Here is a 12,594-nt window from a genome sequence, read left to right as displayed (position 1 = left end):
CTCAGGCAGCGCCCCTCCGGAGTAGGCTTTGCAAAAGGCTCCTGATTTTGCTGCAGGATCTTGTCCCGCGTTAACGCAGAGTTAAGTTCCACAAGGACACAGACGATCTCACACAGAAGACCCAAAGCCATCTTCCTCGCACGGATTCACACACATTAAGTTCAGCAATTCTTACAAACAACCCTGCCGGGTAGGCAAGCATTACCTGCATCATACTGACAGGCCCCTTGTGGCCAAGTGCAGTCGAGGCCACACAGTGAAGTCCTGGCAAAGGTTGGAGTTGCAATTAGGACTTTGCAGCACAGTACTTCACTGCCATGTCCTGTCAAGTTCCCATGAGATGCCCTTTTCAATCCCAAGGAAACAAAGGGCACATTCCCACCATACATTTAAAGCACTAGGAAGCCACTTTAAACCATCATGGCTTCCCCCAAAGAGTTCTGAGAGATGGAGTTTATAAAGGGCACTGAGTTGTTAGAAGACCCTCCCCGCCAATTCCCCTCCCAGAGCTACAGTCCTGAGTATACTAGAATCAGAGGTGTACCTAGGCTCCTTTGTGCCCTTGGCAATGAACTGTAATGGTGCCTCTGAAGCTGGGAGAGACTATGGACAAGAAACTCAAAAAGTTTGCTTTTCAACACCTTTCATGCTCCGCCACTTACTTCCTCCACAGCCATCAAGGCAATAAGGCAAGGGCCACTGGGAACGAGGTTTAAGGAACCAAGGGCAAGGAGTGGCCTGAAAAGCTTTGGGAACCACTGGTCTAGTGAGATGTACCAATGGGACAGTTTTGGATGTTGCTCTTAACAAAAAAAACAGGACTGGTTGAAGACATTTTGCTCTGTGTTGAGCGACAGGATGCCAGCCCTTCTCATTCCATATGCAGAAGCCAATTTGCCTGGCAGCTGTATCAGACTTCAGCATGGTCTGCCCCTCTCCTCCACCCAAGGACAGCTGTCTAGCTTAGGCACACCACTTCTCTGACCCTCAACTTCACTCTGCCTGATCCTGGGGAAACCTCTGACTCACCACATGTTGCTAGGCTAGATTACATCGTCTCTGACCATTTATCATGGTGGCTGAGACTGATCGGGGTTGAATTCCAACCAACATCTAAAGGGCCACAGGTTCCCCATCCCTGACTGGCTAGGAATCCAGGCTGATATGTTTGTTGGTAATTTAGTTTTTTATTGAGATATGTTTTAAATAAAGAAAAAAATTAAAGTACATATAACACATCAACAACCACAACTGGGGTACATTTCAGCAGGTAAATCAACAAAGGATCAAGAATTGGAGGTGTGGGGGGGAAAGGGTCACCTTAGGGAAGAGGCAAGTAATGACACATTCAGTGTTTAGGTAGTTGCTTAGAACCAAAGCATTTGACAAACTCACATGAAGGACCAACAAACTCACATGAAGGACCGCAAAGTACAGCGAGAATCTGGAGGCAGGGGGGCTCCTTGTTAATGTAACACAAATGAAAACCTTGTGACTGAAAAAGGTGACTTGCCTTTAAGTCCCCAGAATTGTGGACTATGTCCTGTAAGTTTCTTGGCCACTGCCCTTTGCCATACCCCGTTCCACCACCCTGCCAAAGAAAAATGGGCATGAGGCCTCCAGTGGTGCGCAACTTCCATGGAATTGTAGAATCATAGAATTGTAGTGTTGGAAGGGATCCCAAGGGTCATCTAGTCCAACCCCCTGTAATGCAGGAATCTCAAGCATCCGTGACAGATGGCCACCTAACCTCTACTTAAAAACTTCCAAGCAAAGAGAGTCCACAACCTCCAGCGGTTGACCATTCCAGAGTGGTTACAGTTAGCCAATAGCACAATCAAAACTTTGTACAAAGTGTTTTGCATATTTTCTAACCAGCATTTGTCAAACCATGCCTTGAGATCTGTTGGGAGGGCTGCCACAGCTTATTCTGCAGCGGCTCATAGCAGGGCCTTCTTGCTTATATAGGCACTATGGCTGTAGAAATCCTTTCCATTGAAGGGACACTTGACTCCCCCACCAATGTTTCCTCAACAATCACTGAAGATGTACTTGTTCTGCTTGGCCTTTGGGAACTGGTTGGCTTAGTCTGTTCACCATGACTCATGCAGGCACTGGTGAAGATTGGTGGGAAATCTGTGAGCTTTGATCATTTGAATGTTGAATCCGATATCATTGCAATGCATACCCTGGTCTTAAATTGGGAACTCTGAACATAAGAAGAGTCTCCTGGATCAAGCCAACAATGACCCAGCCAGCATCTGGTCCAGCATCCTGTTCTCACTGTGGCCAACCAGATTCCCCAAAAGGAAGCCCACAAGAAAGCCCTCTACACTTCTGTGATTTCCAGCAACTGGTATTCATAAGCATTTGTTGCTTCTGACCATGGAGGCAGAGCATAGTCTTCATGGCCTATAGCCTTATGCTCCCCCATGAATGTTCCTAAGCCTCTTTTAAAGCCATCTAAGTGGGTGGCCATCACTGCCTCCTTTGGGAGAGAGTTCCATAGTTTAATTCTGCTCTGTATGAAGAATGACTCTCTTTCATCCGTGTCCTGAATCTTCTAATATCCAGCTTCATTAGATGTCTACGAGTTCTAGTGCTATGAGAGAGGGAGAAAAACTTTTCGCTATCCACTGGTAGTGTAAAGATATTATTAGGTTAAAATGATGGTGGTGGTGGTCAGGAAAGCCCTGACTGAAAGACAGCTCTAGGAAGTTCTGGAAAAGAGGCACGCTGGTTCCTTTACCCTTTCAGAAACAGTTCTCTTGTACTGTACTGTAATAGCTCTTGTGTGACCAGTTTCCTTTAATTTCAGGAGAGCAGGAATGCATTGCGTTTTCTAACCAAACAAAGCCAGACACGACAACTTGAGCTGAACAGGAAAGGAGCAAGGAAAGGAGCAGGACATCCCAGGTTCCCTTTGCCAAATGTTCCTCCTTCCCTCCCCCCACTCCGTGAGCTGCAGCAGCACACTCTTGAGGGCCTGCCAGATAAAGGAAGCTTGCGATTTTCCATGAATAGATCACACTACAATGTCAGAATACAGGAAACAGCGCAGGAAAGGAGCTAGTAAAAGCCACTAAATTGTAGTGCATTTCTCAAGCCAAGTTACACAACTGAGCAAAAGGTTACTTCTGGTCCACGGAAAGAACAGAGAACACAAGGGCTACTCTGCAAACAAATTGGAAGGCTCCAAAATGCCTTTTTTGTTGCCATTGCCTCCCATAGGAATGTGGCTGGAAAGAGCTCTATCTCAGGTTATTAAGAAGCTGTGTAACAGGGATGGTGCTGAACAAAAGGGTACCCTAAAGGTCTTCTGTCAGTGAAAGAACAGGAGACTGCAGCCATCGGTATTAAATTTCCATAGAAGGATGTTTGTTGCACAGTGAAGACCACTGAAAAGAGAATCTGCAGAATTTTTCTCCTTAAAAACTCTGGAGCTGCAAAGTGCGCAGGAATCTTCACTAGTTCAAAAACATGCCACAAGAGATTAACTCAAGCTCATTTGTTAAAATGGATTAAAAGTCACAGAAATAACCCATAAATTCCCAATACGCCACTCCCTATTTGTCTATATCAAAGACAACCAGGATAATAATAGGACACTACTATTTTCAGGTAGGATGCAAACACATACCAGCAAATTCAGGATGTGCATTTACAGTTGATTGGGAGGTCTTGTGCAACAAATCCGCTTCTCTAAAAGATCAGACATTTTGCGATAAGGAAGGTGGCAGAAAAATGCACTGGAGAGTGTGGGACTACACTTACTTAGCACCACACTGTCTAACCTCCCTGCAAAAAAATCAGGATAAAGGCTCCACATACAGGTCATTGGGAAGCACTTTTACATTCTCTTATTCCTGTCTCCCCAGTGGGTGAAGACAGTTATCAGGTGGCTTTAATATACATAGCTGCAAAATCTTGTAGCACATCTGGGTGCTACCTTCAAGGTTCTTGGTGGGGATTAAAGTAGTCTGAGACCTATGACCTGCTTGCATCTCTAGAGCCGTTCAAATACCCAGCAGTTCAATGAATACTTCTCCATATAGATGTGCACCCTATACTAGAACCTCACAATCTACCAGCTGGAGCCAGGTGTAAAAAACACACACAGTTAGAATTGAAAAAACAGTGCTGAAGTCAGTTAGGCTGGCAAGCACACAAGGCCTTCTTGGTGGCGGCCCTGCAGTAATGGAACTCTCTTTATGTTACCATTCATTGGCCCCTCCAGCTCTAACATTCAACAAAGCCTTAAACACGTGCATTTGTTACTATTACCTTAAAGAGAGTTTAGGTGATCCAGTTCGGTTTCTCTCATACACATCTTTGTCTGTATCCATACTCCATGTTCTGCCTAATGCTCTGTTGCTTTATCTCCCTTCTCTGAGCTTCGTGAGTTCTTGGCCAGAAAAGCAACTAATAAATAAGCAGAATAATACATATTCTGAGTTGAGGAATTTTTATGCACCAGAACTGAACTGAACTTATACAGCCCTTTGACACAAAAGGCCACCCCCTGTTAGCATTCCTCATTACACCAGCATGGTGTCGTGGCTAGAATGTTGGACTAAGACCTTGGAGACCAGGGTTTAAATCTCCCAGTGGACCTGGGAGACCTTGCCGGGGGGGGGGGGGGAGGGCATGTCTGTCGCTGCCTCTCAGCCTAATCCACCTCACAGGGCTGTTGTGGGTATTATATGAAGAAGGTGAGAACAATGGATGCCACACTGAGCTCCTTGGAGAAAAAAGCGGGATAGCAATGCAGTGAAATAAATAAAAAATAAATGTGGTCGTCTGCATCTTAGGTGGGAAAAGTTGTTTCATTGTTGCTCTTATAAAATGATTGGGTGTCACGATAAATCACTCAAGAGATCCATCACCAGATCCCAATCTACCTTCCACACACCCTTGTGTTAGGTCCAAGGAAAACAAATTCAGCAGTTTGTATGGCTTTATTGGAGATTTGGACTGATCTTCTCCAACTTGATACCCTCCAGATATTTTGGTCATCAGCTCCCATCTACCTTAGCCAGTATGGCAGGATCAAATCAACGATTTCTAGGCATGATCCTGGGGACAAACCACACAAAAGGGTGGTGGTTGTTTGTGCCAGACTTGTAAGCTTCCCAGAAATGCCTGGCTGGCACTTTTAGGAACAGAATGCTACATAGATATTTGATCTAATATAGCAGGACCTTCTGCACACATTGGAAAAGCTCTTCCACTAAGCTATGGCTCTTCCCCAGAACATGCCATGTACATTGATGGTGCTATGATGCTACTATTATGCTATAATGATGCCTACGATTAGTACCATGAAGTGGCTCTTGATTCTTTTGAGAGTCACTTTCTTGGAATCAGAGAAAGTACTGTAACAAGGAATTCAGAGGAGGCATAAATTTGCTTTGGCCATGTACAAGCCATGCTAGATGTTCTTGGTTCTACAGAAAGTGCTGCTATCACAAGGGAAGCCTCCTTGAACAAGTTTGGAGAGTCTCTGCTGAATTCAAACCCCATTCAAGCCGAGAGAATGACCCAGTTATGCAGATGCTTATTGTGATCAGAAACACAGCATTTATAACAACACAAAAGAAGAGCCCTGCTGGGTCAGGCCTATGACCCATCTAGTCCAGGACCCTCTCCTCACAGGGACCAACCAGATGCCCCAAGGCAAAACCCACAAGCAGGATTCAAGCCTATGAGCCATTCTCCACTCTGGTGGTTTCCAGCAACTGGTATTCAGAAGCAATTCCCATCTGTGGAGGCAGAGCACAGCCATCGTGGCCTTCTCCTTTATGAATCGGTCTAATCCTGTTTTAAAGCCATCTAGGTTGGTGGGCGGCCACCACTGCCTCCTGTGGGAGCAAGTTCCATAATTTAACACTATGTGCTGCATGAAGAGGTGCTTTCTTTAAACTCCCCTGAATCTTCATTGTATGTCCACCAGGGTTATTACAAGAGACGGAGGAAAACTTCTCTCTATCCATTTCCCCCATGCCATGCATGATTTTATAAACTTCTGTCATGTATCCAACCCTACATACAAACTGCAGGCAAGCAAAACTAAAGGTGGTTCTTCTCATCCTGTCACTTTTATGCCTTGGAAAAGGTAAATGCAAATAGAAATGTAGCACCCCCTACTGGTGGTATGTGGCTCCACAGGCCTTTTTGAAAAGCCATTATGGGCCAGTTTTAAATGAAAACAAAAAACAAAAAACAAAGCTCTGCAATTACCCTTGCAAAATATTACTAATAATATCTGGCTACAGACCTGCTCCAACCTTAGGGACCTTGCAGCCATATGTGTATGTGTGTGTGTGTGTGTATACAAATTTCATGTTCACTAATGGTGTAATATTACACTATGTTCACTAATGGTGTAATATAAAGCTAAAGCAAAGTGGGCGTTCCTTTCTTGGTTTTGAAGGAAATGGTTTAAAGATATAATTTACGGGCAGATCTTGCAGCCAGCCTTGGTGCAGCAGGTGTTGTAACGGGAATGATATGAGGCACTGCCATTAATCCATCCAACTCAGTATTGCCTGCACTGACTGGCAGCGGCTCTCCGGAGTTTTTCTCCCAATCCTACCTGAAGCTGCCAAGGACTGAATCTGGGGCCTTCTGCATGCAAACGAGACCTTCTTGCGCTAAGCTAACCCTACCCCCGACCTGCCTTTTATCAAATCTGTCCACCTAGCTCAGTATTGTATATACTGGCCGGCAGCAACTCTCCAGGGTTTCAGACCAAAGCTGTCCCCCAGAGGCCCAGACCTACCTGGAGAAAGTCCAGGGACAGAAGCTGGGACTTTCCACCTGCGCACGCTCTGCCATTAAGTTGCGCCCCATCCAAACACTTCTCCCCGCAGCAGGCAGGCAAGCCTTCCTTCTCCAACTCCCACAAAGGCTCGTTCTGTTTTACTCGTCAGCAGCTACGAAGCCGCTCCGAGGCGGGTTCAACCTCCCTGCTCCCTTCCCGCCGCAGCTGCCCCAGACCCCGCTTGCATCGGGGCTTGCAAAGCAGCCATGCACGGCAGCTCACCGACTCTCACAAGCTCCCCCTTCCAGGAAACTGGCTGTTGCAAGGTCAGTAGCTGGACAAAGCCCCCCACCACGCGGCGCCTCGCTCCCTCCTATCCACCTTACCGTGCGCCTTCGCCCTCGGAAGCCCCCATGGTTAACAAGGGCAGGCAGCCGCCCTCTTCCTCTCATTAACTTTTACCAGCCAACTTCAGCTACGATCCTCAGCGTGCAGCTAGAAGATACGGTGAGCAGCAAAGGCTCTTGGGAAATGTAGTTCATTGCCCCGAACAACCTTTGCTGTCTCGTCGATTATGGCAAGGCAGTGGGTGCATCGCAGCGGCACCTCCACCAGGACCCACTTCTGATTTACCAGAAGTGCATTCTAAAGCAGACTTCACCAACCCAGGTGTCTTTCGGACGTCTTGGGTGGACTACAACTCCCACCAGCCCCTGTCAGCAAGCTCATCAGCCTGTGGGTGTTGTAACCCAAAACATCTGGAGGGCAGTAGAATGATGATAATGATTATTAATTTCATTGCATTTGCATCCCACCTTTCCTCCGAGGACCTCAAGGTGGTGTACGTGGTCGCCTCCTCCCTCTCTATTTTATCCTCACAACAACCCTGTGAGGTAGGTTAGGCTGAGAGGCAGTGACGGGCCCAAGGTCACTTTGAGGCCTAGTTCTAGCTGGCACACCACACCACAGGGTCTCTAGAAGGCTCTTGTTACAAGACTGCTCTAAACACACATGGAGTAAGACTTGCTTGTGAACAGACATGCATAATGCTGTCACTCAAGAACAAAAGTAAGAGGCATTGCTTCTGCAGAGCGTTTATTATTAAATTTCTATCCCACTTTTCCTCTAAAGCAGTATTTCTCAAACTTTGGTCTCCAGCTGTTTTTGGACTACCTCTAGCTAGCAGTGATGGGAATTGTAGTCCCAAAACAGAGAGAGACCCAAGTTTGGGAAGCACTGCTCTAAAGAGCTGAAGATTCAAACATAGTTGGGAAGGGTCTTATCCCAGTGACAGATCATCTGTTTGTATGCAGAAGGTCCCAGTGGGAGATGGCAGTATGAGGTAACCAGCCCAAATGTACCCTTTTGAGTTTGCACCTGTGAATTGCGATAACTGTAGGTGGTTAAGGGTTTTTCTTGTTTTGCAACCCAGACATGTATGCTCTCCCAGCAGATATAGTTTCTTACCACCATCTCCCACTTCTTAGCCTAGAAAGTGGTGGCTGTCTTGCAGCAGGGCTGCAAGGGCAGAAATTGATTGCGCAGCAGCTCCTGCTGGCTACACCAGCTTTTCTGCAACATTTATGGAAAGTTTGGTGAAAGGAGATGAAATTATAAGGGCAGTTGTGCTCTTTCACTCTCTCAGCAGTTATTGATGCCTAAAGTGCATTTCAAAACTCAAAACCTGAATACAGTATTTGGCTGCAATGCAAGCTCTCATGCTGAACGGTGCATCTGTCTCCCCTTTCGGTCTTGGGAGCCAGTATAGTCGTGAGTGTCAGACTAGGACCTGGGAGATGGGTTCAGATCCCGACCATCAGCCAGGAAGCCCACTGGGTGACCTTGGGCCAGGCACTCACCCTCAGCTTAACCTACCTCAACAGGGTTGTTGTGGGAATTAAATGAGGAGGGAGAAAGAACTATGTACAGCTCCCCCCCCCATTTATGTGGGGGTTATGTTCTAAGGCACCATGCACATCAGTGAAATCACATGTAATTGAAACCGATTGGAAAAGCCTGCAAACACCCAGTTCCGCCCCTTTAGTGATGTTTCAAGGTCCCTTTTGGGTTCGGTGCGATGTGCGTATACATGGTCACACACATATTGAACATGATGCATAAACGGGGGTCTGCCTGTATGCCACACTGAGCTCCTTGGAGAAAAGAAGGTGGGATGGAAATGCAAACAGTTAACAAATCAGCTCTAAAAGTAGAACCTGTGGCTTTGCGCAGAGAAAGGCCTGGCTTCAAAACAAACTCCAGCTTCCCCAAGCAAAGCAGAGGAATAAATACCTTGTGTGAAATGTTGGAGAGGGGGTATCTGCTAGTAGTCTGTGTTGACAATTCTGAGCTTGGTGGACCCATGTGCTTATTTGGCACAGGCAGGTTCCTCTGTTCTGTTCAAACAACTTCATGTTCTCAAAGCTTAGCCTTTATACATCGTAAGAGTAGCATCATATATTGTTTCTGCTGCCACAGACTAAGACTTGAGGCAGCTTATAGACCAAAACATTTACAATGGCTTAAACTTTCAAAAAGCTTCTGTAATGTTTGCCTTTAAGGTGCAACACTCTTTGCTTTAACCCTTTTATCTTTGGTTACTTATTAAATGTACTCCAAATGTTTGCTCTCCTCTGCCTTCTCTCCAACTGCCACCTCCACTGCTAGACCAATTATTTGAACTTCAGCCATGTATTTGCATTTAAGTCCAAAGCTCATGCTTCGGACTAAAAATCAGCTATGCTGCTCCTGCAAAGATTAACACCCCCCCTCCGAAAGAGTATAATTGGATTTCCCATAACAGGAAAATATCTTCAAACTTCTCAGTAGCTATATCCTGTTATTGGTAACAGAATTTATCCTGTATCCCCAAGGGATTATTGTCTCCTCTCAATCTGTTGCTTCCCCCAAAAACCTTGTTATCATATCAGCACTCTTCATGTTTTAGCCTTTCTCTGAAGTAGTGAATAGCATGTTCTTCTTTATCCTCCAACTCATGCTACATTAGTACGGCAGTTTATTCAGTTTCCCTAACTGTATTATATTTGAACTTTCATGTGTCATAAAAGGCACTTCTGGAAATCTAGTGGAATATAGTGAAAACTTGGCACTCATTTCTGTGTTAATTGGTTCCAGAAACAATATATTTGCAACCCTAACCCAGAAAATAGGAGTAAAGTGATAAAATTTGAGGCAGAATATAGGTATATAGTCCTTTCCTGCCATTTTCTGGGTGAATCATGGAGCAACTGGACAGAAGATTATAATCAGGAAAGCTAATGCAATATAATACATGGAGAATTACACCCTCAGACTTGAAGCAAATTCAGGAGTACATGTATGGTATTTCAGATAAATTTAAATTTAGGAAATTCAGGGAAGGAAGGAATAGAAGCAATTTGTTTCCCACCATAAACAAGAAATTAAATAATCTGTCTCTGAATAAGCATTAAAAATTGCAGTCCACTACTTATAATTGTTATAGAGAGTTTAAAAAATGTCACATGCTCACTTAGGAGCACTTTGAAAGATTTACAATGCATACTATACTGTACTAAATTTAAAAGGGGGGCATTATTGCAGAGGCTGTGCAAGTCTGGTTCAATGATCAAATCCAAAACAATAAAACTCATACAAGTAAAACTAATATTAAATTAAGTATTAGGAAAACTGTTAATTCTGAATAATTCTAAACTGTGCAAAACACCACCTACTTATCTGAGATCTTTACTCTAAAATTTTGGGTAACCTCAAGGCAATCTTAAAAGATTAGGATTAAGAGCGGGTGGCGCTGTGGTCTAAACCACTCTTGGGCTTGCCGATCAGAAGGTCGGCGGTTTGAATCCCCACGACTGGGTGAGCTCCCATTGTTCGGTCCCGGCTCCTGCCCACCTAGCAGTTCAAAAGCATGCCAAAGTGCAAGGAGATAAATAGGTACCGCTCTGGCAGGAACTAAACGGTGTTTCCGTGTGCTGCTCTGGTTCACCAGAAGTGGCTTAGTCATGCTGGCCACATGAACCGGAAGCTGTCTGCGACAAATGCCGGCTCCCTTCCCGCCAGAGATGAGTCAGATGAGTGCCACAACCCGAGTTGTCTGCGACTGGACCTAACGGTCAGGGGTACCTTTACCTTTTAGGTTTGCTGTGGGGCCAGAATCTTTTACTGTGATATGCTGGGACTTTATTTTAATCATAGAATTGTAGAGTTGAAAGGGACTTCAAGGGATGAAATGCAGATATCTCAACAAAAGCATCCATGACAGATGGCCGTCCAACCTTGGCTTAAGACACTATCAAACAGCACTTATCGTCAGAAAGTTCTTCCCAATGTTTGGTCAAAATCTCCTTTCTTGTAATTTGAATCCATTGGTTTGGGTCCTACCCTCCAGAGCAAACAACCTTATTCCCTCTTCCATGTAGCAGCCAGCCCTTGAGATATCTGAATGTGGTTATCATCTCTTCTCTCAGTTTCTTCTCCAGGCTAAACATACCCAGCACCCTCAACCATTCCTCATAAGGCTTGCTTTCCTGAACCTCTCCTCTGCACATGTTCCATCTTGTCAATATCCTTCTTAAACACCAGACTTAACCCTGACCTGCACACAGTACTCTCGGTGTGGTCTAACCAAGGTAGAATACAGTGGTACCTCGGGTTAAGTACTTAATTCGTTCCGGAGGTCCGTTCTTAAACTGAAGCACCACTTTTAGCTAATGGGGCCTCCTGCTGCTGCTGCTGCACAATTTCTGTTCTCATCCTGAAGCAAAGTTCTTAACCCAAGGTACTATTTCTGTGTTAGCGGAGTCTGTAACCTGTAGCGTATGTAACCCGAGGTACCACTGTAGATCTATTTACTTCCCTTGATTGGGACACTGTTGATGGTAGCATTAGCTTTTTTTGCTGCTGCATCCCATTCATGTTCAACTTGTGGTCTAGTAAAACCCCTAAATCCTTTTCACATGTACTACTGGTAAACAATGTGTTCCCCATCTTATATTTCTGCAGTTGGTTCTTCCTGCCTAAGTGAAGCACCTTACATTTGTCCCTACTGAAATTGTGTTAGTTTGCATCCCACTCTCAAACCTGTTAAGGTCATATTGAATCCAGATTCTGTCTTCAGTGGCATTTGCTACCCCTTCCAGTTTGGTGCCATCTGCAAATTGTATGAGCATCGCTTCATTACCTGCAATCTAAGTTGTTTATAAAAATGCTGAACAACAGGCCCAGGACAGAACCCTGCAGCATCTCACTTGTCCTTTTTTTCCAGGATGAGGAGGAACCATTAGTGAGCAATCTTTGGGTTTGGCCAGTTAACCACCTACAAATTCACCTAAAAGTTAAGCTCATCCAGTCCACATTTTGTCACAACACCTGTTGGAAACCACCAGGATAACTTGACTTCAGGTCTTCTGTCAAGGTCCAGCTTTTATTATTGCACTGGTATTTATTTTTGCCTCTCATTGATATATGATTATCTTATATACAGTGCTAATGCTCCTGCTCTCCCGTTCTGCTTTGGAGGAGGGGAATTCTTTATGTAGACTTGATGTTCTGGTTTGCTCTCTATACAACTGAAAAACTAATAAAAATATATTTCTTCTAGTTCATCTCAGTCTAAAACAGAAAACTGTACCTATGTAATTCATTCAGACTCCAAACAGCAGACGTAAGAGGCCTTTTCAAATAGTTGCACCCAACCTGGTGCTCTCCTGATGTTTTAAGGTTGCAACTTCCCTCAGCCAAAGCCAGCTGCCAGCACCTGCATCCAGCAAATATGTGGCAGCAGGATTTCTGCAGTCTCAAATATCTGGAGGGCACAAGCTGTCCTAGAAACG

At 45.0% G+C, this 12,594-nt stretch overlaps 1 protein-coding gene across 2 annotated transcripts in view; it reads right to left on the bottom strand.

The window, feature by feature from the left end:
• AMOT (angiomotin) overlaps nt 1-7,271 on the bottom strand; it is a 68,343-nt gene extending 61,072 nt beyond the window's left edge. Inside the window, exons 1-2 of one of the 2 annotated variants that reach the window (XM_053374441.1) lie at nt 7,150-7,271; nt 4,285-4,422 (exon numbers count right to left, since the gene is read on the bottom strand). The gene's annotated coding sequence lies outside the window, so the exon portion shown is untranslated. The remainder of the gene's footprint in view (nt 1-4,284; nt 4,423-7,149) is intronic. The other variant, XM_053374440.1, reaches the window with a different exon arrangement.
• Nucleotides 7,272-12,594: the final 5,323 nt, after the last annotated feature.

The sequence above is a fragment of the Podarcis raffonei genome, chromosome Z (genome assembly GCF_027172205.1).
Source record: "Podarcis raffonei isolate rPodRaf1 chromosome Z, rPodRaf1.pri, whole genome shotgun sequence".
NCBI lineage: Eukaryota > Metazoa > Chordata > Lepidosauria > Squamata > Lacertidae > Podarcis > Podarcis raffonei.
Note: the sequence above shows the minus strand (reverse complement) of the source record. Positions and strands in the feature narration are given on the sequence as shown.